The sequence below is a fragment of the Amblyomma mixtum genome, chromosome 3 (genome assembly GCF_055824585.1).
Source record: "Amblyomma mixtum isolate Tamu chromosome 3, ASM5582458v1, whole genome shotgun sequence".
Classification (NCBI taxonomy): domain Eukaryota; kingdom Metazoa; phylum Arthropoda; class Arachnida; order Ixodida; family Ixodidae; genus Amblyomma; species Amblyomma mixtum.
Window position 1 is genome coordinate 209,301,008 of NC_143014.1, and position 26,451 is coordinate 209,327,458.

Here is a 26,451-nt window from a genome sequence, read left to right on the forward strand (position 1 = left end):
TGGCTTCGCTCTCATATATATATATATATATATATATATATATATATATATATATATATATATATATATATATATATATATATATATAGCCGCCGCGGTGGCTCAGTGGCTATGGTGCTCGGCTACTGACCCGAAAGACGTGGGTTCGATCCCGGCCGCGGCGGCTGGAATTTCTTTGGAGGAGAAATTCTAGAGGCCCGTGTACTGTGTCATGTCAGTGCACGTTAAAGAACCCCAGGTGGTCGAAATTTCCGGAGCCCTCCACTACGGCGTCTCTCATAGCCTTAGTCGCTTTGGGACGTTAAACCCCATAAACCAAACCAAACCATATATATATATATATATATATATATATATATATATATATATATATATATATATATATATATATATATATATGTATATATATTACAACTATATATATTACAGAGAGGTCGAGCGCAGCGCCAACACGCCAAGACGGCGTGTATTTGCCGTTTGCCAAGATTCCCAGGCGCAATTCAAGCGTGACCGCTTGCATGGAACCCATCTGACGTGTACGAAACAAACGCAATTGTATTTTTTTGTTGCTGTTGTTGTTATGTGAACACATGATAAACGGCGCGTGTGCCTATTTCTGTACCGAAAGAATGTCACGTTCTTGTTCAGAAAGCGATCGCCAGCCAAGCGAAATTCATCTGTGTACTCGGAGATTAGAATTCAGGCCTGTTTTTCTCCGTCTCCTTCTAATTAATTTTCATGCTTCCATTAAACCGGCCGTGGCTCGGATAAACTAGCTGCAGAGAGTTGCATGGATAGATGGCATCTATGCATGACAGAACTAGTGACGCTGTGATGTTAGCGGAGTCATCAGGCAGGGGACCGTGGCATTGTCGTTGTGTGTCAAAATCATGAAATAATGCATCTCCCCAAAACACATTGCGCAGCGTTCACAGATGTGGCATGCCGAATGTACATTATGTGTTATATTTAAAGGCAACACTAGAAATGGTTAAACTGGCTCTTAACTCGACGAAAGTTTGTTTCACCGCGGAAAAAAAGGCGCAGAGAGCTTCAGAGGAGGAGCCTGAATCCGCGCTCCTGCTTCGCGGTGAAACCTACTTTTCTACGCGTTAAGCGCCTGTTTAACCGTTAAAATTTCTCGCATTCCCTCTAAACATGACAAATACTGTACATCTGGCCAAATATTTAGCTGGCCTGCGTGACGGCCATGTTTTCCGTGCTCCTGCAGCTTATGACGGAGCAAACTTGCGAAAATATCGAATCGGAGCACAGGAAACCACGAGTTTGTACTCAGCCGAAGTCCGTATACAGTGCGAAACACGGAGGCTTTGCTGCGGCAAGGCATACGATCAGTTTTGCACACGCTACAGAAAATACGTAACCGATTACAACTGCAATTACTCCATCTTATATGTCACTTATTGCAGTGGTCAATTACAGCCCCAGAAAAGTAACTGGACAATTACAGTCACCGATTATTATTGCGTTGTTTTTCTTTTAGCTTTTCTTGCCTAACATAAATTTATTCTTACTACAATGTCTTACTGCAGCTTGCCTGATATTTTGTTTTACGTTGTTGATTTTCAAGAGCAGTTGATCTTCGAAGTTGTCGTCGTTAATTTTCTCCCATTTCCTCCCGAAGAGATGAATAGCTACGCTGAACACTGTCTCAATGTATGCGCGGCAGGGAAGGACTGCATATTGTAAAGTATGAGCACCTTGCGAACTGTAGGTCGTAGTGGCGCAATGCTTCAATGCTAGCGTCCAAGTCCTCTACGAAGCGCCGCACTTCGTTGTTGCTGCGTGCTCAGTGTGGAAGCCTCCGAATTGGGTGTAGTGGGAAGTAAATCGCTACGCCATCTGACAGGACAGGGGTGGCCCCTACAGAGCGCGGTCACGTGATATTTCTCGAGACGAGAACTGCCGTAGAATAAGACAGTGACACGGTTGTGTTCCGGACACGATAGGACGCGATGCTTCTCCACAGCCGGTCCGCTGTCGCTCTGTTATGAAAAAAAGCATCCCTGCTAGCACCAGTGTTAGCCGTCAGGTTCTCAAAGCTGCGTCGTTGGTTACATTTTGTTTTTTTTTTTTTGGAAAAAAAGTAACTGATTACCAGCAATCAATTGAAGAAAAAAGTAACTGAATTACCAGGAACGTTTAATTAATTAATTACAAAATTATTACAGGTAATCAATTACTTGTCATGCGCATCAAGTACAACTCTGCATACGGTGTACGTTCGCATGAATGCACTGCTTGCAGCGCTGATCCGCTCACCATCTAGAGCACTTTGTTAGCGCGCTAGATACTTGAGGATTTCGGCGTTAAGGCGGACTATTGAGTCTTACTACGGTTGCGACTCGAAAGCCAGCTGTACTCCTGCCACAGAAGATCGGCGTGATCCGTTGCCAAGCGAAGAAGGTGCTCGCTGCCTTTTCCCACGCGGCCATTCCCCCCTGAAAGCACGTAACGCGCGCAATAGATGATGATGATGAAAACGTTTATTAAAGCCTTAGTTGAAGGGAAGGCTGATCGGGTCCCTAGTCCGGGACGCCGTTGGTGAAAGCCGCTGCCCGGAAAATTTCTCACCAGGTCCCTACCGCATCCGTGCCTACTAGCGCTTAGCGTGCAGCTAACAAAAGCCTATGCGTCCCTCATTTGTTTTCTGTCGCTTCGCCATAGCCCGCTTAGTGTTCCTGCAATGAATACGTTAGTTATTTTAAGGTGCACGTCGTTGCGAGGGCTGCATCAGTAACATTATTGTATTCAGGCCCTTTATTGGGGAAAAAGCCACTTATTCGTATTTCACGATGATCAGTTTCCCTGAAGTAAAAAATACAATGTATAAAGAGTCCTACGAGTACTGAAATATGCGGGCGGCATTCAGGAGATTACGCAAACTTCCTTTTGGGAGTAACGTTACATTGCTTATTTTTTTTTCTCTGTGTGCGGTGTATTAACGTCTCAAAGCGACTAAGGCTATGAGAGACGCCGTAGTGAAGGGCTTCAGATAATTTCGACAACGTATAGGGTTCTTTAACGTGCACTGACATCGCACAGTACATGGGCCTTTAGATTTCGCCTCCATCGAAATGCAGCCTTGCGGCCGGGATCGAACCCGCGTCTTTCGAGCCAGCAGTCGAGCACCATAGCCACTGAACCGCCGCGGCGGCTGCTCAAAATTCTGTTCGGTATTTCTTCAGTGGGTCCGCTCGGTACTTGTGTATAATATCTTCTTTCTTTCCCTCAAAATTGGGGAGTGGGAGTGTCGGGCAGAGGGAACTCAGCGTATCTGCCGAGCCAAAGTGTTCCCGCATCAGTTCTTGGCGTGAATAATGGTCAGCCATCGAGCGAAAGCAATTAGGCCGGTTGCGCCGCATCACTTAATCGCATGCTCTTAATTGAGCTAGTTGGTTATTCCGTTCAGGCATCCCGACTAGCGCAAAATTTGAATAGGCAAGGACAATAAAAGAAGAATCCTCATTAAAAATCAGTTGCGAGTCAGCGCTTGTGTTGTGTCTTTCGTCGTCCGTTCGTTTTTCCTGCGCTGTTTTCACCATGAAGAATCCTCGCGTGTCCTCTTCTTGCCCTCTTGTCCTTGCCCACTTTGCGCTAGTCAAGGTGTCTAAAAGAATTCCCGGTGCCCTGAGCTGATCCACAGCAATGGTCACATGCCTGAGAAAAAAAAAAATATATGAGGAAGAAATGTACAGACATGCTCGGCTCGGTGGCGTGACTCGACGTCTGAGAACTTCAGCGCGAAGCATGCATATGGCTCGTGACGAGAGGTGGTCGCTGGGCCGATAGAGTGTCGGAAGCGCCGCTCGAGATGAAGAGCGCGTCCGTGGCGTGAGAGTCTCGGTAAGTGGCGCTTCGCACGCGCATCTGCAGACCTGGGTCCCTTCGAGGACGAGCTGACGTCTCAGGTGTTCCCGTTGTGCCCTAGCAAGAAAAACGAAACGGAAGCTCGCGAGAACCCTCGCGCATGCCATTGTTCCAGTTAGTAAACCTATGGGGTACAGCAAGGAGGGACGGATGATGAACTGTACGCTTCGGTCTGCAGCTCTGAGGCACCACCTTTGCTCACTCGAAGAAGTGGCCGAACATAGTACTGAGCGCGCATTGAGTGTGAGGACGTTTTGAGCGCGAGATTCTATACCGCGATGTCACCAAAAACCGCCGGGTCTTTCATGACACGTACAGAACTCGTATGTGTCTCGATCACCTCATAAGTGCACATGGCGTGAAGCTGGATGTGCTCATTATCCACTTGGTGAGCATGGTTTCTGATACGGGCGTCCCGCAACCCAGATTGAGCCGTTTGAATCAAACGAATGTAACTGGAATCCAAGAGATGCAAGCGGAATCTGAGGACACCATGGCTTTGACTTTTGCCTTCGATGGATTCAACTGATCGCTCTTTTAGCCACTGTTCGACTGTGGACGCGTTTATATTACCAGCCGGGAAATGTTGACCAAAAATGACCCTGCAGGCACCGTCATCCGCCGGCGTACAGATCGATAGATATCAAGAGCAATGCGAAAGCGCGTGACCAGCGATATCTGCCTCGTGATAGCCACCGGAGTTTTCGATGAGCTTCCACACACGCGCGGCGGGAGGCGGGTAACAGTAATGAGCTGCGCGGCCGCCCACATTTTCGTAGACAAAAACCGAGAGCTGCGCTGTTGGCTCCAACCGCTTCAACACCAGTAGCGACCACTGCAGCTAAAAATACATGCGCATTTTATTATAGAGCAGGTGCTGACAAGGTGCATGACAAGGTGCGCGCCGTCGCTCGTCCGAACGCGTCACTGCGCAATCCGCCTTAAATTGTTGGCGTTAACGAATTCCATTGGTAGCGTTGGCCTACACAATGAGATCGGTAAGTGAAACTTTGGCTTGCTGTGTTGAAAAGATGGGTGAGCACGCGGACCACACTGACTCGGCGATAACGCACGTACGTGGCTTTCATGAGACAATTGCGCTGTTATCGCTGGACATGCATACATTCTCGCGATAACAGATCGGAGCTCAGTGCATGTTAGTTTCGCTGCAGCAAACATGAGTACCCCCTCCCCGATAGAAAGAAAAAGAAAACTCTTTATTAGAACTAGCAACTTATTTAGAAAAGTCCACGAGAGCTTCAAAGGAAATGACCCAATCAAGACCTATACGACTAGTCCATTAAGTAGGGGTTGGACTTTTTGGTTTTTGTTTTCTGAAAATTCGGCTGACTTTTTTCGTTTTTTTTTTATTTCAGAACTCAAGTTTCGTTTCTTTTTTTTCCGCGAATATTATTTTCGACGAATGAAATACTGACTTTTTCGGTGCGTTAATGCAGCAATCCTGTGTGGTCAAAAGTCAACTGAACACTATCTCGGTGTTTTTTTTTTTTCACCACGAACAATTTAGTTACCAGTAATCAGCGTGCAAATGGCAATACTTGGAGCTGAGCTTGCAGAAGAAATTGCTATCGTCATTAAAAGAGTGACTAAAGTTAAACGAAATCGCCGCCTGGCAAAAACGCAAGTTGATGTTTACCTTTAAGAGCTAGGTTGGCATGTTATTGTTGGGTTGTCGCGATGGGTTGAGTGCGAGGATGGGGCATCACGTGGTCGACGAGTTGATGGCAGCGATGGAACTGGCCCCCAATTGTCGCGGTATCCAGAACATACCTGGTAGCCCGTGTCCTCCATGCAGTTGATTAATCTACTCAACCGCCTGACTAGAGGAGCAGAGGAGCAATACTTCAAATCGCACAACTCCGCTTCTCATCCAACAACATTATCGTCGCATCATGCCCCTGGCTTTGCCTGCTTACTGAATTTATGCTTGGACTGAGTGTAACTCGCGTTCAACTGCCAGTTATCTATTCCTTGCATGCCAAAATACTCACCTTTTTAGGTTGAAACCGAGTTTCGAAAAATGAATTAGGCGTACTTTAATCGTTTTTTTTTTCGGTTCAATCCAAATGTCCAACTCCTATCAATAAGTTAGCCACTTAGCCAAAGACAGAGAGGAACAGGCAGTGGACGGGGAAGTCGGCTGGCTTTGTGCTGAAGACAAAGACGGTAACCCGGTTGAGAGGGCCGTCGCGCAACGTTGTCTTTGAAGAACATGGCGCATATGGATGGTGCAAGGGTGTTTATTGTATAATCGCGTTGTTTCACTCTTTTCGCGCTCAGCGATGATCCTGACCGTCAGCACTGGCTGGTGGGGAGGGTCAGCGCAGCAGCAGCAGCCAGTGGACTACCGGACTAGGCGGCCCACCCACATGTTCTGAGAACATTGAAGAAATAAAGATGTTTGTAATCAATCAATACGTAAGATCTCGGATGCATTATTTCTGGAGGGAAGTTCCTGTTTGTCAACCTGTTCTGAAAGGCTTTCCTGGGCCAGTGCACTTTTATCGGCCCCTGTGTGGGAAGGTGTGTTACCTCCAGCCCCTGTTGTCATTGTTTAGCATGCAAGAAATATCGCAAAGCTGAAACAAGTACGGAAAGATGACAGCGGTCGCGATCAGGGGTGAGAAACGCGAACTGTTTATCACATAACTCGTATGGAGGACGCTATATCTAGCAAGTTTGCCTTCGGATATAGATCTTCCCCTCAAAACAGGCCACAAAAATATGACTAACGATTCCAACCGACTGCGTTCAGAAAATGCTGTGGAGCACCGCTGAAGTCACTTGAGTCCAAACGGCTGTTCCGGGCCTCGAATTGTAATCCGGCTCAAATTTCGAGACATTTGTGTCGCTCGCTGCTTCCCCGACCACTGTGAAAAAAGAACATGCGGCAAGTGCCCTGCGTTTCTTACTCCACAGCGACGAGCGCGGCGCGAGCGTCCAGAAGGGGGAAGCGACGACGATGGAGCAGCATCTTGCTGTTTGTCGCAGTTTCTTTCCGTCACCTCTGAAACCCAGAATTAAGTAACGCTAACTTCTGTGCTCTTGGCTGTAACAGCATCTGTCGCATTTCTCCTTTGGCCTAGTTTTGCCGCTTTTCGACACGACACAGGAAGCATGAACGGCGAAAACTTTGCGTGGATCCAAATCGTTCGTTATCTTTCTGCGTGGTTATTCTCATAACTCATGCGTTTGTTGTCGCCTTAAAAGATCTATTAAAGGAGGCCTTCTTCCTCCATATGTGCTCTTTGGGGTCAAACACTACAGTACGTTAAAATTCTCTCGCTTCCTTTGCTGCGGCTCCTTTGTCGTCGGCCTGTGGCAGACGCGACGCTATTTTTATGCCACTTTCATTCATATGTTTCCTCACGTGTGGACACTGCCGGATTCGAAAAGCTTAACGCCTTTATTGAGGTTGCCACCTCGAAAGAAACCTGTGAGGCTATTGGCCGGCCGAAACGCCGCTGCATTTACAAACACGCTAGCGGACGCCACAGGCGGCTGGGATATCGCCTGAGCAGTCGTCTGTTACAGTGCCCGGTTTGTTCTCGTTCGCCTCATGCACAGTTGGTTACACTGTTTAGTTTGAACGACTGTATCAGCAAATGTAGCGCACACCGCAGCATGTGAGACTTCCCGAGAAGCTCTCGCTATTTGGGGACACACCCAGCGTATATAGCGCATTTCGGGGGATCAGAAGCTGCACCAGGTGGCGCCATTTGCGACGAAGAAGACGGATTGCTAAGGAGAAGACGAAGGCGCTGGAGGCTCTCGTGCGCTCTCGTGTTGGAAGCAGTGCTAGGCTTCGTTCCCTCTTCTGATTCCCGAATGCTATGGCCTCGGGGCACCCCACCACGGTTGATCACGTTGTGTGCTACCAGTGAAATCTCGACAGCCGCCACCAAAGATCCATGAAAAAAGTGAGGACTCATGTTCCGAGAATAGCTTGGGAAGGTGCATGGCAGCGTGAGTACCAACGCTTCGTCCAACCTCAGGTTAGAAGCTGCGGTTGCAATATACCTGCTTAGTTTGGTATTAACGGCATCGACGGAATTTTTTCCGCCAAGTTGAAACGGGGATACTAGCATGGACGCTAACTACTACCCTTGGCGTTGGCGACTCGGACACTTACTACGAGGTCTGCCCTGCGAACGGTCCTGCTCCGCGGGCGAGCTCAAAGAATGCGGGCTTACTGAGAATTTGGCATCGTGGAACAAGGCGTTGCGGGCGACAAGACTTACGTTGACATAGATTGAACCGGGCAAGCTCTGCCTGCGCTCTTATGAGCACCGAGATGACGAGTTGGCGACGTACTAGGCTAGAGGCAATGAAAACGACGGCGCCTTCCTCATCGCCTGGCTTCCCAGACAGCATCCCTGCATCCACGAAGTCCGTGTTTACGACCCAACACACATTCACCGGCTCTCTCTCATCTCGTCTGTCATCGTTGGACCGGCGAACAATTTGGATAGGGTCGTACTTCATGCCAGCCGTAGACTTCTGCCTCAGAGCAGATTTCTCCACGCCTTTGGCCCTCCGAAATGCCTACGTGAGCTTGACCTCATCAACTGGTTCACGTCAGTGACTACCTGGCTGCCATGGTAGCCGATATGCTGGGGAGAAACGGGAAGACCCTCCACACCGTCAAGCTAATCGGCAACCATCTGTCTCGAGACTCTGCAAGCACCCTGCTCCAAGCCCAAATGGCATGTGAACGACTAGAGTACTTGGCCGTGCAGGACAGCACAGTCTTCTGTCTGCGACGCCATGCCAGGGGCCTTCAAGAGCAGAAGGTTTCTCCAGAAGCTCACCTTGCTGGGTCTATGCGAAACAGGTATGAGCTGCGAGCACTTAAGCGGACGGCGGGGTTGCCTTTACTGTTTGAAAAGTCTACTGCGTTAGAAGGCATTCTATCATTTCAGCAACTGGTTCTAGAAAATACGTCAATTAGTAACACAGTGGGAGATGCATTGGCAAAGCTCTTGATCGGCCATCACTCACTTCAAACACTGTCGCTACTAAATTGCAGCTTTGACAGCAGAGGGGCTACATGTCTTGCCAAAGCATTGTCAGGGAACTGCACTATGGAGCACCTCAATCTGAACAACTCTTCTCTTGATGCAGCAACTATAATGAAGTTGTGCGCGGCACTTCAGACCAACACCACGCTGAGAACTCTCGTTCTGCCGCATATTAGCAGCACATAGCCAATCCTGAAACAGGAAAAGTCCACTCTTCACCTGCTCAGACTAGAGTGTCCTGGCCGCGTCCAATTTTGCCTTTTTGTAGACCAGCCCTCGTTAGTGTCCGAAACCCTGGCACAGACTCTCGAACGCGCTACAATGGTGAAGGTCTCCAACAGGGGGCTTGTGGGCAACACCCTGTGCTCTGTGTATGCATCGTTGGCCTTGAATCACTCACTGCGCTCACTACACGTTGACTACGAGGGCGTCGGCACAGGCAATGATGACACAACACAAGCAGCTACCACCAGTGTGCTCTGTGTTGCACTTAAGGCATGTGGGTGCCTCTAGAGCTTTCACTTAGACGTGCGCAGGGCTTACAGTGAGAGCGAGGAGACAGCCCCACTAATGGCATCGGTGGCCTTGAATCACTCACTGCGCTCACTACACGTTGACTACGAGGGTGTCGGCACAGGCAATGATGGCACAACACAAGCAGCTATCACCAGTGCACTCTGTGTTGCACTTGAGGCATGTGGGTGCCTACAGAGCCTTCACTTAGACGTGCACAGGGCTTACAATGAGAGTGAGGAGACAGCCCCACTAATGACATCGGTGGCCTTGAATCACTCACTGCGCTCACTACACGTTGACTACGAGAGCGTCGGCACAGGCAATGGTGGCACAACACAAGCAGCTATCACCAGCGCGCTCTATGTTGCACTTGAGGCATGTGAGTGCCTGCAGAGCTTTCACTCACTGCGCTCACTACACGTTGACTACGAGGGCGTCGGCACAGGCAATTATGGCACAACACCAGCAGCTATCACCAGCGCGCTCTATGTTGCACTTGAGGCATGTGAGTGCCTGCAGAGCTTTCACTCACTGCGCTCACTACACGTTGACTACGAGGGCGTCGGCACAGGCAATTATGGCACAACACCAGCAGCTATCACCAGCGCACTCTATGTTGCACTTGAGGCATGTGAGTGCCTGCAGAGCTCTCACTCACTGCGCTCACTACACGTTGACTACGAGGGCGTCGGCACAGGCAATGATGGCACAACACAAGCAGCTATCACCAGCATGCTCTGTGTTGCACTTAAGGCATGTGGGTGCCTGCAGAGCTTTCACTTAGACGTGCGCAGGGCTTACAATGAGAGCGAGGAGACAGCCCCACTAATGGCATCGGTGGCCTTGAATCACTCACTGCGCTCACTACACGTTGACTACGAGGGCGTGGGCACAGGCAATGATGACACAACACAAGCAGCTATCACCAGTGCACTCTGTGTTGCACTAAAGGCATGTGGGTGCCTGCAGAGCTTTCACTTAGACGTGCGCAAGGCTTACAGTGAGAGCGGAGACAGGCCCACTAATGGCATCGTTGACCTTGAATCACTCACTGCGCTCACTACACGTTGACTACGAGGGCGTCGGCACAGGCAATTATGGCACAACACCAGCAGCTATCACCAGCGCGCTCTATGTTGCACTTGAGGCATGTGAGTGCCTGCAGAGCTTTCACTCACTGCGCTCACTACACGTTGACTACGAGGGCGTCGGCACAGGCAATTATGGCACAACACCAGCAGCTATCACCAGCGCGCTCTATGTTGCACTTGAGGCATGTGAGTGCCTGCAGAGCTATCACTCACTGCGCTCACTACACGTTGACTACGAGGGCGTCGGCACAGGCAATTATGGCACAACACCAGCAGCTATCACCAGCGCGCTCTATGTTGCACTTGAGGCATGTGAGTGCCTGCAGAGCTTTCACTCACTGCGCTCACTACACGTTGACTACGAGGGCGTCGGCACAGGCAATAATGGCACAACACAAGCAGCTATCACCAGCATGCTCAGTGTTGCACTTAAGGCATGTGGGTGCCTGCAGAGCTTTCACTTAGACGTGCGCAGGGCTTACAATGAGAGCGAGGAGACAGCCCCACTAATGGCATCGGTGGCCTTGAATCACTCACTGCGCTCACTACACGTTGACTACGAGGGCGTCGGCACAGGCAATGGTGGCACAACACAAGCAGCTATCACCAGTGCACTCTGTGTTGCACTAAAGGCATGTGGGTGCCTGCAGAGCTTTCACTTAGACGTGCGCAAGGCTTACAGTGAGAGCGGAGACAGGCCCACTAATGGCATCGTTGACCTTGAATCACTCACTGCGCTCACTACACGTTGACTACGAGGGCGTCGGCACAGGCAATTATGGCACAACACCAGCAGCTATCACCAGCGCGCTCTATGTTGCACTTGAGGCATGTGAGTGCCTGCAGAGCTTTCACTCACTGCGCTCACTACACGTTGACTACGAGGGCGTCGGCACAGGCAATTATGGCACAACACCAGCAGCTATCACCAGCGCGCTCTATGTTGCACTTGAGGCATGTGAGTGCCTGCAGAGCTTTCACTCACTGCGCTCACTACACGTTGACTACGAGGGCGTCGGCACAGGCAATTATGGCACAACACCAGCAGCTATCACCAGCGCGCTCTATGTTGCACTTGAGGCATGTGAGTGCCTGCAGAGCTTTCACTCACTGCGCTCACTACACGTTGACTACGAGGGCGTCGGCACAGGCAATAATGGCACAATACAAGCAGCTATCACCAGCATGCTCTGTGTTGCACTTAAGGCATGTGGGTGCCTGCAGAGCTTTCACTTAGACGTGCGCAGGGCTTACAATGAGAGCGAGGAGACAGCCCCACTAATGGCATCGGTGGCCTTGAATCACTCACTGCGCTCACTACACGTTGACTACGAGGGCGTCGGCACAGGCAATTATGGCACAACACAAGCAGCTATCACCAGTGCACTCTGTGTTGCACTTAAGGCATGTGGGTGTCTGCAGAGCTTTCACTTAGACGTGCGCAGGGCTTACAGTGAGAGCGAGGAGACAGCCCCACTAATGGCATCGTTGGCCTTGAATCACTCACTGCGCTCACGACACGTTGACTACGAGGGCGTCGGCACAGGCAATGATGGCACAACACAAGCAGCTACCACCAGTGTGCTCTGTGTTGCACTTAAGGCATGTGGGTGCCTCCAGAGCTTTCACTTAGACGTGCGCAGAGCTTACAGTGAGAGCGAGGAGACAGCCCCCACTAATGGCATCGTTGGCCTTGAATCACTCACTGCGCTCACTACACGTTGACTACGAGGGCGTCGGCACAGGCAATGATGGCACAACACAAGCAGCTATCACCAGTGCGCTCTGTGTTGAACTTAAGGCATGTGGGTGCCTACAGAGCCTTCACTTAGACATGCACAGGGCTTACAATGAGAGTGAGGACACAGCCCCACTAATGGCATCGGTGGCCTTGAATCACTCACTGCGCTCACTACACGCTGACTACGAGAGCGTCGGCACAGGCAATGGTGGCACAACACAAGCAGCTATCACCAGTGCACTCTGTGTTGCACTTGAGGCATGTGGGTGCCTGCAGAGCTTTCGCTCACTGCGCTCACTACACGTTGACTACGAGGGCGTCGGCACAGGCAATGATGGCACAACACAAGCAGCTATCACCAGCATGCTCTGTGTTGCACTTAAGGCATGTGGGTGCCTGCAGAGCTTTCACTTAGACGTGCACAGGGCTTACAATGAGAGCGAGGAGACAGCCCCACTAATGCCATCGGTGGCCTTGAATCACTCACTGCGCTCACTACACGTTGACTACGAGGGTGTCGGCACAGGCAATGATGACACAACACAAGCAGCTATCACCAGTGCGCTCTGTGTCGAACTTAAAGCATGTGGGTGCCTACAGGGCCTTCACATAGACGTGCACAGGGCTTACAATGAGAGTGAGGAGACAGCCCCACTAATGGCATCGGTGGCCTTGAATCACTCGCTGCACTCACTACACGTTGACTACGAGGGTGTCGGCACAGGCAATGATGGCACAACACAAGCAGCTATCACCAGTGCGCTCTGTGTTGCACTTGAGGCATGTGGGTGCCTGCAGAGCTTTCACTCACTGCGCTCACTACACGTTGACTACGAGGGCGTCGGCACAGGCAATGATGGCACAGCACAAGCAGCTATCACCAGCACGCTCTGTGTTGCACTTAAGGCATGTGGGAGCCTGCAGAGCTTTCACTTAGACGTGCGCAGGGCTTACAATGAGAGCGAGGAGACAGCCCCACTAATGGCATCGGTGGCCTTGAATCACTCACTGCGCTCACTACACGTTGACTACGAGGGCGTGGGCACAGGCAATGATGACACAACACAAGCAGCTATCACCAGTGCACTCTGCGTTGAACTTAAGGCATGTGGGTGCCTACAGAGCCTTCACTTAGACGTGCACAGGGCTTACAATGAGAGTGAGGAGACAGGCCCACTAATGGCATCGGTGGCCTTGAATCACTCACTGCGCTCACTACACGTTGACTACGAGGGCGTCGGCACAGGCAATTATGGCACAACACAAGCAGCTACCACCAGTGTGCTCTTTGTTACACTTAAGGCATGCGGGTGCCTGCAGAGCTTTCACTTAGATGTGCGCAGGGTTTATAGTGAGAGCGAGGAGACAGCCCCACTAATGGCATCGTTGGCCTTGAATCACTCACTGCGCTCACTACACTTTGACTACGAGGGTGTCGGCACAGGCAAGGATGGCACAACATAAGCAGCTATCACCAGTGTGCTCTGTGTTGCACTTAAGGCATGTGGGTGCCTGCAGAGCTTTCACTTAGACGTGCGGAGGGCTTACAGTGAGAGCGAGGAGACAGCCCCCACTAATGGCATCGTTGGCCTTGAATCACTCACTGCGCTCACTACACATTGACTACGAGGGCGTCGGCACAGGCAATGATGGCACAACACAAGTAGCTATCACCAGTGCGCTCTGTGTTGCACTTAAGGCATGTGGGTGTCTGCAGAGATTTCACTTAGACGTGCGCATGGCTTACAGTGAGAGCGAGGAGACAGCACCACTAATGGCATCGTTGGCCTTGAATCACTCACTGCACTCACTACACGTTGACTACGAGTGCGTCGGCACAGGCAATGATGGCACAACACAAGCAGCTATCACCAGTGCGCTCTGTGTTGCACTTAAGGCATGTGAGTGCCTGCAGACCTTTCACTTAGACGTGCGCAGAGCTTACATTGAGAGCGAGGAGACAAGCCCACTAATGGCCGAGATCTTTAACTCCCTGCTACGCACCCCACGCCTAAGGAAACTTACTTTGATGACCTCTCGACTGACCTTGAAGACTGCTCTGCTTTTTTCGATCCTGGTTGGCCATTTCAAGAGGAACTTGCTTGAGGTGCGCATCGAAAGCACTGGAAACATGTCCGACGCGGTCCTCGGTGGCTTCAAGAGATGATCTCCAGGAATGTCTTTCTATTGAGGGTTAATGTAACGTGCTCTGGCTGGAAAGACGTAGCGTCGGCTTGTGCTGCAATCGACGACGCTAAAGAGGAGAACCGAGGCCTGCTGAACAAGGCAGCAAAATTCGTGATGATTATTGATGGTCGGCCAGCACCCTCTTCAAAAACCCCATCGCATCTGCCTTCGACGAACTGTGCGATACCGCGTCTCTGCGAGAACACCTAGTGTGGATGTCTGGAAAATCCCCGATCCAGGTGTCCAAGGACGTCAAGAAAGCCCGGTGCCACCTTGATCACAACTACATGATCTATGCTGGTGTTGTGCGTCGACGGTTATCTGCGAGGCTGGCGATGGCAGCACACAGTTTGATGCACTTAACGTAGACTGCTGGCTCTTCATAGTGCAGTACCTGAAACTGAGTGATGTGGTGTGATAACTAACCGGTTGCAAGAACATTGGAAGACCACTGTGGTCTTGTTTTTTTGTGTGTGCTTGATATCTAACCGATCGCAAGGACATGGAGGACTACTGCTGTCTTGTGTGCGGTTTGATAACTAACCTATTGCAAGGACATGGAGGACTGCTGCTGTCTTGGTATTGTGTGCGGTTTGATAACTAACCTATTGCAAGGACACTGGAGGACCACTCTGGTTTTTGTTGTGTGTCTGTGCCACTGACATCCCTGTATAAGATGTTTGTCGCTTCTCTGCGCTCGCCAGCTGCTTGCGAAGGTTATCCTGCTGTTGCTTCGAAGGCGATCCGTCGTTTGTGGAGCCGTGCGAAATAGTCCCAATTACTTTTTTTTCCTGTCTTGTTGTTTACCTCTGCAAACATGGCTTTTGTGACCACTTCTTCCTCCTCTTCTTCCATCGAGGCTGTGAACTTCTTTTTATCGCGCCTCATGTGGCGTGCTTTCTGATTGTTTTTTGCTGCTTTTTATCTCTGTCATGCGCGCTCCTGTCATGGGGGAAAAGTCCGATTTGGTACGTGCACGATGCGCCCCGCCAGCTGGATGGGCTAAGGGCGGTTTTGGCTGCCCGACTTTGTAGAATTGCAATGCGGCTGGTGGGAATGAATATGGTTGTCACCCCGTTGGTGACCCTACCGCCCGCCCGCTTGAGGTCCCTGGTGCTCAGCCACCGCGCTGTCCTGCGACAATGCCTGGGCCTCCCCCTTAGCTCCCCCATTGCTGCCACCCACGCCGAGGCAGCGACTTGGCCAATCTCCCTTCTCCTCCTTCAGACGGGACTCCGGCATGTTGATAGACTATACCGTGCACTGGACGGTGGGGCCCTCCTGTCCCGGCTCTGCTATGCACCGGCCTCCCGTATGGGGCTCCTGTGGAGCACCTTCCACCATCTCTTCGGTTCCCCTGCGGCCCAGCCACCAACTCCACCACCTTCAACACGGCCACCGCTCCCCATCTCGGTGGGCATCAAAGACTGCAGCAAGCGCCGAACTCCTGCTGCTGCCCTGCGGCAGTCAGTCGCCGCCCTGCTGCAGGAATTCCTGGAAGGACACCTCCAGGTGTACACGGATAGCTCGGCCTTCCCGTCCACAGGCCAAGCTGCCGCAGCCTGTGTGGTACCGGCCTTGCGTGCAGCACTGTCGTGTCGCCTGGGGTTCCCGGCCAGTTCCACGGCAGCAGAGCTGGCTGGCCTCCACCCGGCAGCGGACCTCCTCCTCCTGATGCCCGGACGGCAGCCTGGAGTCATCTTGACTGGCTCGAGAGAGGCCCTCCTGCTCTTGCGGCGGACCCAGGCCACGCAGCACACAGTGGCCACCCTCACGGCTCGCCTGATGGCCATCCAGGATGAGGGCCCTCCGGTCTCTCTCCAGTGGTTACCGTCGCATGTTGTCATTGCCGGCAACGAGGCTGCGGACCAGCTGGCCGGGGCTGCCCACACCAACGGCTCCCCAATCTTTTCGGCAGTCGTCCAGCTGGACTTCGCCCGCCCTGCCCTCCGGCAGGCCGTATGGGCCCTCCACCCGGATCCTCGCGTGGCCTCAGGGGACCGCTTCCTGAGGGTGCCTGACGGCCTGCCACGGAGGAGCGGACCCTGCTCCTGCGACTGCGAACGGGCTGCTCCTGGACACAGGCCCGCCTGCACCGCCACGGCAGAGCCCCCTCTCCAGACTGCTCCTCCTGCGGGGCCCTGGGCTACCTCCTCTGCGCCTGCCCGTCCCTGGAAGCAACCCGCAGAACCATGACGGTAGGCTACCGTAGCCTCGGCCTGCCTGCCTACTCGGACCAGGACCTGCTGCATCCTGGACGCAGCCAGACCCAAGCCTTTAGGCTGCTGCTGGAATTCCTGCAGACAACTGGCCTGGCCTCTCGCCTATGAGCTGGTTCCTCCCCTAGTCGGCCTTCAAGTCGTCTCCCGCTCCTAGAGCCCCAACCCCCCCCCCCCCCCTCGCGCCAAACCCTGCGCGGGAGGATCAATACCCCCCCCCCCCCGGTGCGAGCTGCACATGATCCACCCAAGACCGGTCCACCTGTCATGGAGCCAGTGACAGGACTGCTGCGGCCTGAGCCAAGATGCCCGGAAACCTCGTGACCACGGCCACTGCGTGCGCGTCGCAAGCGAACTCCCCCCCCCCCACATCTCCACTCCCCTTCGCCGCTCCAAGCAGTGCCCCCACGATGAGGGTGCCAAAAGCCGAGCTCATCCCCCCCCCACATAACCACAAGTAGTACTGCTCTCAGGGAGCCCACCACATGGGAGGCTGCAGCGACGTTCTTGCAACTGTGAGGGCCAGTTGGGCTCTTGAAGTGCGATGCCTGGCGGAGGCAGGCCTGGGTTCATACTCTGGTTGGATTCATGAAATCCGGCTCTGAAGGCTGTGTACAACAATTCAAAAAGTTTTCAAATACATTGTGATCTCCCTCCTGCAAATGGGGGTGTGCCGTCCGGTTAGCTACGCGACGGTTTCTGTTTACAGGGAAACCAGAACCTCGCGGTGGGTTCTGCGTAGCCGGCCTCTGAAACCTAAACGATCTCTCGGGGAAGTGACCCTAATGGGCAGCCACATGGTTATAACGGCCGTCGCAGGACGCCTATTGAGAGGTGGTTAGTAGGTCCCAGCGCGGAAAGCTCCGATGTTGTGAAGTACCGGCAAGTATGTCCGGGTCATCTCATCCTAGTGTGTCCAATGTGTCTCTCTTTCTTGTATCCTCGTCCTTTAGTGCGCCGTACGCTTCCGTCAAGACTACAAAATCCGCAGAAAAAGAAACAGCGCGATTGACGAGCTATCACCTAGAGACGCGTTGCACTGCAGTTTGTCAACCGCGAAAATCAATCACAGGGACCACTGCCACGAAGATGCGAATGCGAACGAGCGGGAAGGTTGCTTGTTACCTTTGTTAAATAATCGCGACTCTAGTGGAAGAGCTAGTCTTGAAGAATTCAGACTTAGCCCTTGATCTCAACACTTTGCTTCATTGTTTTGAGCAAGAGAATAGGTCTAGAGAGCTATCGGTGACGATGGCGAAGCTTGCACAGTTGAAAGCCATTAAGATCAAAGGTGAGCCCATGTTTTAAATTTTCTTAATAGGCAGTGTTGTTCCAAATCATCATCATCAGCCTGAATACGCCCAATTGAGGGGAAGGCCTCTCCCATGTCTCTCCAATTAATCCTGTCCCAAAGTAATCTATGATCTTTACCAGCGGTACGGGATGAGACCCATTTTTCTTGTTTCTTTTTTTTAGTCCCAATATTATCTGTCCTTTGCGCGCAGCGGGCACCATACCACCACAAACTTCTTAACTTTCTGCCGTCCCCTGCTACACTTGCCTTCTCTTGGAATCCACTCCGTTACCCTTAATGACCAGCGGTTTTTCTGCCCTTCGCATTACATGCCCTGCCCAAGCCCATTTTTTCCTCTTGATTTCGACTAGGATATCATTAACCCACGTTTGGTTCTTCACCCACTCTGCCCACTTCCGTTCTCCTAAAGGGGCTCAGAACGTTGCGATAAGCCTGGGATGTTAAAGCACGCAGCTTCACGAATAATGTCAAGAAAGAATTTTTTTATGCGCTTTGCAGAAGCTGAGTTATCATATAGTCAAAATTTCAATTTCAGCGTCTTCGCGCCTTTTCCTCTCCTTTCGTCACTTATTGCACGTTGGAAGGCTGGCTCTTCTCCGCTGGCCCCATCTCCGGGAGCGGAGATCCCTGACCCGCCGGAGCAACGGGACTTATTGGCCGCGACCTTGGTAGCTGCCTGACGTGTGGAAGAATCTAACCAATAGCCATTTTTTCAACTTGTATACGCAGGTGCGAGCGCCAGAGGTGGTTGCGAGCACCAAAAAGTTGCTTTGAAGTGCTCGCCAACTTTCGCGCGTGATTATGTGTTCTCTGGTGCGTGTAGAGGTGTATTAATTAGCTCAGGTGTTCATGATAACACAATTCAGTGATTGAGCCAGTTGACGTGCTCTCCTCCGAAGGTGTTTCAGAGCTCCCTTAACGTTATACCAACCATTTTTCTTTTCATAGCTCGCTGCGTTGTCCTTAACGTAAGATGAACCCTCTTTGCTGATTGCACGTTTCTGCTCCATAGGTGAGTACCGGTAAGATACAGTTGTTGAATACTTTTCTCTTGAGAGATATTGTTAAACTGACATCCATCATCTGAGAGAACCTGCCATATGCGCTCCACCCCATTCTTATTCTAGCTATTTCCCTCTCGTGATCCGGATGAGCCGTCACTACCTGCCCAAAGTAAAAGATACCCTTACCACTTTCAGCATCTCGCGACCAATTGTGAACTGCTGTTCCCTTGCAGGACTGTTGAACATTAATTGGCTCTCTGCGTGTTAATTTTAGACCCAACGTTCTGCTCTGCCTGCCTAACTCATTGATCATGCTTAGCAGTTCATCTCCTGAGTGAGTTAGGAAAAAAATGTCATCAGCAAATCGCAAATTACTTACGTATTCTCCATTGACTCTTATTCCCAACTGTTCCCAGTCCAGGCTATTTTCACATAAGACTCTTCTCCACCCTGGTTCCGCAGTGCCTGCATGACTAATGAGGTATCCATTGAGTCAAATGCTTTCTTGCAATCAATAAAGGCTATACCGGGTGTTTTTTTTAGAAGGTCCAAAATTTTTAAAAAAGGTAAATTGCTTTAGGTTTATTTTAGCACTGGGGCTCAACTGAGGGCTACGGCGGACGCCAGGTTTTATTAACTACTAAACTACTTTATTTAGTTCGTTGATTAACTGAATACGTTAATTAACTTTTATAATGTTTATTTTAGGGGATATGTTGTATTAGCAGCATTGGAGATCGTCTTCCAAACAGTCCAGACAAGAAAAAAAAATTTGATGAAAAAATTTTTGCGCGCGTCACGAAGCGAGAAAAAGTAACCCTGGTAGGCAGCTTCACACTGACCCACAGCGTCTGCGAGCGCCTGTGACGTGGTTCGCTCCGCCCAGCGCTTTGTGTCAATGCGTTTTTGTTCCAACGCGGCATTCCGTGAGGCCGCGGAGCGAAGCGAAACAATCAGCGATAGGGCAGGCCGCCCGTCCGGGCTTCAGGTGATATCAGCCGTGTGACGCAAAGCGCAGGGCGGAGCGAACTGCGTCAGAGGCGCTCACCGCCGCTGAGTTACGGTGTGAAGATGCCTACCAGGGTGAATTTTTCGCGCCTCGTAACATGCGTGAAAAATTTTTAATTAAAATTGTCTTTTGGTTTGGTTTGGTTTTATGAGGTTTAACGTTCCAAAGCGACTAAGGCTATGAGAGACGCCGTAGTGGAGGGCTCCTCGGTTGGACTGTTTGGAGAACGATCTCCAATTCAGCGAATACAACATAACCCCTAAAATAAAAATTAAAAAAGTTAATTAACATATTTAGTTAATCAGCGAACTAATTAAAGCAGTTTTCCTCTTGCCTGGCGCCCGCCGTAGCCTCCAGTATAGCCCCAGTCCTAAAATAAATCTAAAGCAATTAACCTTTTTCTTAAAATTTTGGACCTTCCAAAAAAAAAAACCCCGGTATATAGGGGATGTTATATTCTGCGCATTTCTCTATGATTTGATTGATAGCGTGACTATGGTCTATATTTTCCAGTATCCTTTACAAAAGTCTGCCTGATAATTTGGTTGATTGAAGTCTAAGGTTGTACTGATTCTATTTGCAATTACCTTAGTAAATACATTGTAGGCAACGGGCAGTAAGCAGATCGGTTGGTAATTTTTGAAGTAGACGTCTCGTTTCTTATGAATCAAGACAATGTTAGCATTCTTCCATGCTTCTTGATGCGCGCGAGGTCATAAGGCATTGCGTATACAGGCTGGATAGTTATTTCCTAGCCCGATCTCCCCACCGTCCTTCAATATGTCTGCTGTTACCTGATCCTTAACAGCTGCTTTCCCCCTTTGCATTGAGCCTATGGCTTTCTATACTTCCTCTTTCGTTACTGGCGGGATGCCCCTTTGCTCTGCGCTACTGCCTCTCTCATTAACGCTCTGATTACATTGGCTAATATATAGATTTCTGTAGAACCGGCTGCTTTAACTATCTTATTCATATTGCTGATGAATGACATTGCCCTTTTTGTCTCTTAGCGCATACATCTGTTTTTTACCTATGCCTAGTTCTCTTCACTGCTTTTAGGCTACCTCCATTCTTTAGAGCACGCTCGATTCTCTCCACATTAAACTTCCTATTGTCGGCTACCTTGCGCTTATTAACTTTTATAGCTCTGCCAGTTCTATTCTCTTTGTAGGGCTAGGCAATATCATGCTTTGGCGTTTCTTAATCATGTCTTTCGTCTCCTGATATAGTTTGCCGGTATCCTGCCTAACCATCCTACTACCGCCTACCTCTGCGGTGCACTCCGTAATGATAGCTGTGAGATTATCGTTATTATTTCAACATTATGAAAGGCTTCCTCAGTTAGAGCCGAATATCAGTTCTGCAGCCATAACCTGCATTCACTTACTTTCCCTCTAACAGCTAACTCGTTAATGGGCTTCCGCTTCACTAATTCTTTCGTTCCCTCTTCCAGTCTCAGCTAATTCGAGATCTTACCATTCTGTGGTCTCTACAACGCACCTTCCCGAGGACCTCCACATCCTGCACGGGACCAGGGTGGACGCATATTATGAAGTCTATTCAATTTTTAGTCGTAACATTGGTGCTCTTCCATGTCCACTTCCTGCTTTTTCGTTTCCGGAAGAAGGTATTCATGATCCGTAAATTATTTCTCTCTGCGAACTCTAGTAATAACTCTCCCCTCCTATTCCTAGAGCCTGTGCCATAAGTCGCCTTGTCTCCGGCCGGCTTCTTGCCTATCTTCGCATTGAAGTCGCCCATGAGTACAGGGAAGTTCACGGTGCTGTATTTTGTTTGCCGCATCCGGTCGCGTTAGTGGAATGCCCATTACGTTCTTTTTCTTGGGCCCTCCGCACAACCGCCGAGAAAGGGGTGAGCACAACCCAGCGGGATACGGGGGGCGCCGTTAAGGGAAAGGTCAAACTCCCCTCATGGACGGAGTCGTTAGGTCGCATCCTGTGTGCACGTGTTTACGGCGAGGCGGGTCTGCAGCGCCGTGCTTTTGAAGCGCAGTCAACAGGATATTGCCACGCTAGCTGCAGGCATGAGGAGTGACGATGCATAACAGATTGGTTGAAGTGGCTTTCCTGGAACTTGGGTCAACCGGACGTTGGGAAAGTGAGTGGTCGCGAAGCTCGCAGCAGGAAAGCAAAATTATCCGAAATCGCGATGGTAGAAAGTATACATATGTGTACGGTGTCGCGATGAGCTACCTTCTTTCCCCAATCATTGATTGGTTGTGTTATCCTTTCAAAATTGTTGTTTGGTGGTGCTTTCCTTTCCACAATAAGTTATTGGGTGGATGTTTGTGCAGTACCTGATTGGTTATTCTCCCCACCGAGGGTGGGGGCATAGGTTTTAAAACCAGCTGTTTCGGCAGGACCGAGGGCTGGTTTCGTCACATCGAGTCAGTCAAGTGTAAATATGTTTTCTCCTTGCTTGTATCTTCCTTTGTGCTTTTAATTGTTATAAAAAGTTAACCTCTCCAGAAGTGTCCTCTTGCAATGTGATTGAGCAATTCGAATCTGCATGACGTCAAGAATCCTTCAGCAATCATTATCATCAGCCCAATTTCCCTCTACGAGATCAAGAGGGAATCCAACTGGCGCAGTCGAGACAGGATTTGCTACGTCTTTCTGCTCGAGGTATCTGACGGAGGGGCGGAAGATCAAGTCGGTGGACAAGCTGCAGAGCGGTACGTCCTAAAGGAGGAACGTGAGTCAGCGTCATAGATTGACGTTGGAAGCTTCGGAGACTGCTGGTCAAGGTCAACGGGACGTAGGAGGCTCAAGTCAGCGAGGAGCTGAAGGAGCCAGGCGACCGACGTGTCGTGGAGGTGCCAAGTCCGTGAGCTGCGGAAGGAACCAGGCGTCCACGTTGAGGTTCAAGAGAAGAACCAGGCGACCAGCGAGTCAAACGAGGCAGACGTCGGCAAGCTGCTGAATGAACCGGGCTGTCGCATCGAGAAACTGCAAGCTGCAAGGCGACATCATCAGGAAGGTTCAAGTCAGCGAGCTGCTGTGAGAGCCGGGGCTCAACTCATCCGCATCGAGAAGCCCGCTGTCGTCACTCAGGGCGACGAGATTACCGTGGCAGAGGAAAGCAACCAGCGAGGTAGGAGACCTTTCTGCTTTCTCCGAATGCGCCATGTCGGTGTAGTGTTTTCGTGCTATAAATGATAGCACGGAAAAGGGAGATGGCTGCCGTACGGCATAATCGTTAGGGCATTATGCGACGCGTGGAGGTTGAGCAGAAGGCAGAGAGCAGCTGCTTGAAATTGACCAGTTGAAACTCGCAATCGAGCGAGAAAAGTTGAAGCTTGCGCAGATGCAATCGAAATTAAAGCAGGGACCGAAAGTTGCTAGCGAGGTCCAATTTGCTGCAGTCCAATGTTTTGATTGCATGAAATTTGGGCATTTAATGATTGACTGTCCGAAATCGAAGCAAGAACAGCATGTTCCCGTGGTGAGAATGACCTGTGTGCCAATGGCTATAGGTGTGAAAGCTGCAGCGGTTAGGCAGCAGGGCCCAACCTTGTGTGCCGCGCCAGCAGAGATGGCTGAGGGCATAGGGGCGTTAGTCACGCCTGTGAAGCGCTGCTTGTCAGAGCAAGCTGAGATAGAGCAGACCCAGGAGGCACATGAGTGTATTGTTTCTGAACAGGAGTTCAGCATTGTGCCAAAGCAGGTTGGCGCTAACCCTGGGGCAGTAGTAACGCTCGACGAAGAGCTAGAGCAGGCACCAATAGCGGGAACACCCTTTACAGGCGAAGGTAAGCTGGCTTCCAAAGATGAATCGGTTAGCCAGCCGGAGCTGACACTCTGCGCAGTGACAGCAGATGTAGCTGATGGTGTAGCGAAGTTGGTAACACCTGAAACGCTCTCACTGCTAGAGCAACCAGAAAGAGAGCGGCTACATGAAGAAAATGAGGGAGCTGATTTGGAAGAGCGTTTCAAAATTCGAGAAAAACCTGAGACGCCGGTAGAGATTGAGGCCAATTCGGTAGCTGCAAAAGTTTTTGCAGCAGATTGTGAGCTAACAACGAGCGATAAGGCTGCATTTGATGCCGAGGAAGGAAGGAATGAGCGTTTGATCACTGCAATGGTTTTCGAAGCTGATAAGGAACTGCAGGATTGGGATAATGCATCTGTCCCTGTGGTGTCAGCGTGGAGGAGAGACAGTGTGTTTCATTGCCAGAAGTGCGCAAGCAAGCTGGTGGAGTCAATTGTGAGAAAAGAAGGCTCGAAGGCATGATTTTCTTTGAAGCGAACGTCGGTGGGAAGTTGTACGAAGAGCTAGGGCTACTTGAATCTCAATGCAAAACTGCATGCGAAGTAGCCGATGAGAGGCCTGACCCTACTGTGAAACTCAAAGAAGGGGAGAATGCAGATGCGAGGGCAGTAGCAATCTTCGTGGCCCGCGAGGAGCAGGTGTGCTCTATTGATCCGACGGCGGCGGCAGCCTTTAGAACCGGTGTTTTCCCGGATAATTCGGAATTTTGGACCAGTCTTCTGGACAAAGCCCAAAAGAAACAAGTTTTGTTTCGAGATGTAGGTGGCTAGAATTTATTTCTGCCAGTTTTGGGCACCGATCTGACATGGTGGATTCTGGAATGTGCAGATTGGTTTCCGGCCTTGTGTGTGCGGGTTGAAATACCCGCTGTGCGCGCGCATGTGTGCGTGCTGGTGTACTGACTGGACAGCCGGCGTATGTGTGCGTGTTGGTGGACTGACCGGACAGCCGGCGTACGTGTGTGTGCGTGCGAATGTACTTTTGTTGTTGGACACCGTGACTGAACTTTAATGTCAGTGTCCGTGTGACATTCTTGGCTGGGAGGAGTGAAGTTTGCGGTGCTGTATTTTGTTTGCCGCATCCGGTCGCGTTAGTGGAATGCCCATTACGTTCTTTTTCTTGGGCCTTCCGCACAACCTCCGAGAAAGGGGTGAGCACAACCCAGCGGGATACGGGGGGCGCCGTTAAGGGAAAGGTCAAACTCCCCTCATGGACGGAGTCGTTAGGTCGCATCCTGTGTGCACGTGTTTACGGCGAGGCGGGTCTGCAGCGGCGTGCTTTTGAAGCGCAGTCAACAGGATATTGCCACGCTAGCTGCAGGCATGAGGAGCGACGATGCATTACAGATTGGTTGAAGTGGCTTTCCTGGAACTTGGGTCAACCGGACGTTGGGAAAGTGAGTGGTCGCGAAGCTCGCAGCAGGAAAGCAAAATTATCCGAAATCGCGATGGTAGAAAGTATACATATGTGTACGGTGTCGCGATGAGCTACCTTCTTTCCCCAATCATTGATTGGTTGTGTTATCCTTTCAAAATTGTTGTTTGGTGGTGCTTTCCCTTCCCCAATAAGTTATTGGGTGGATGTTTGTGCAGTACCTGATTGGTTATTCTCCCCACCGAGGGTGGGGACATAGGTTTTAAAACCAGCTGTTTCGGCAGGACCGAGGGCTGGTTTCGTCACATCGAGTCAGTCAAGTGTAAATATGTTTTCTCCTTGCTTGTATCTTCCTTTGTGCTTTTAATTGTTATAAAAAGTTAACCTCTCCAGAAGTGTCCTCTTGCAATGTGATTGAGCAATTCGAATCTGCAAGACGTCAAGAATCCTTCAGCAATCATTATTATCAACCCAATTTCCCTCTACGAGATCAAGAGGGAATTCAACTAGTACAGTCTACTGTGATTTTACTTTGTTCATTTCCGATTCCAGGTCTTCATACAAGCTTTCAACCATCTGGTCATCGTGGCTAGATGTGGGCTCGTAGGCCTGCACCACCTTCAGCTTGTACCTCCTTATTATGTCTAACTACGATAGCTGCCACTTTTTGTTAATAGCATAGAACTCCTCTATGTTGCCAGCTATATCCTGATTGATGAAGGATCCCACACCTAGTTCTCGTCTGTTCACTAATCCACCATTGCACAGTAAGTGCCCACCCCTTCGTACTGTATACGCCTCATCTGCCCTCCTAACCTGCCCTCCTAACCTGCCCTCCTAATCTGCCCTCCTAAGGCCTATGACAAGCCATTTAATACCCGCTAGTTCCTCGAGCAGCACTGGTAGGCTAGCCTCACTGGATAAAGTTCTAGCGTTAAACGTTGCAAGGTTCAGTTTCCAATGGCAGCTTGTCCGAAGCCAGAGATTCTCAGCACCTTCCGCTGCGTCACAGGTGTGACCGTCACCTTGGTCAGTTTCCCCGTATTCGCTGGGGACTAAAGGCCGAGGGTTAATTGGTTTGTTCATAGAAGGTTGTGTCCAAGTACTTCACCAGGGTGACCAATTGCTGCTCTGCTTGCATTTATTCGGCACCAAATAAAGACGCCGCTCGTATATTTGACAATTTAGAAGAAGTCAGCATGATTTCGGCGACAGCACCACCCACACTGACACCAGTTTATAGATATAAAATGCAGCAAAAGCCTACTCA

At 50.6% G+C, this 26,451-nt stretch overlaps 2 pseudogenes; both read left to right on the forward strand.

The window, feature by feature from the left end:
• Nucleotides 1-7,998: 7,998 nt before the first annotated feature.
• Nucleotides 7,999-14,886, forward strand: LOC149353502 (uncharacterized; annotated as a pseudogene).
• Nucleotides 14,887-15,782: 896 nt separating this feature from the next.
• Nucleotides 15,783-16,798, forward strand: LOC149353503 (uncharacterized; annotated as a pseudogene).
• The last annotated feature ends 9,653 nt before the right edge of the window (nt 16,799-26,451 follow it).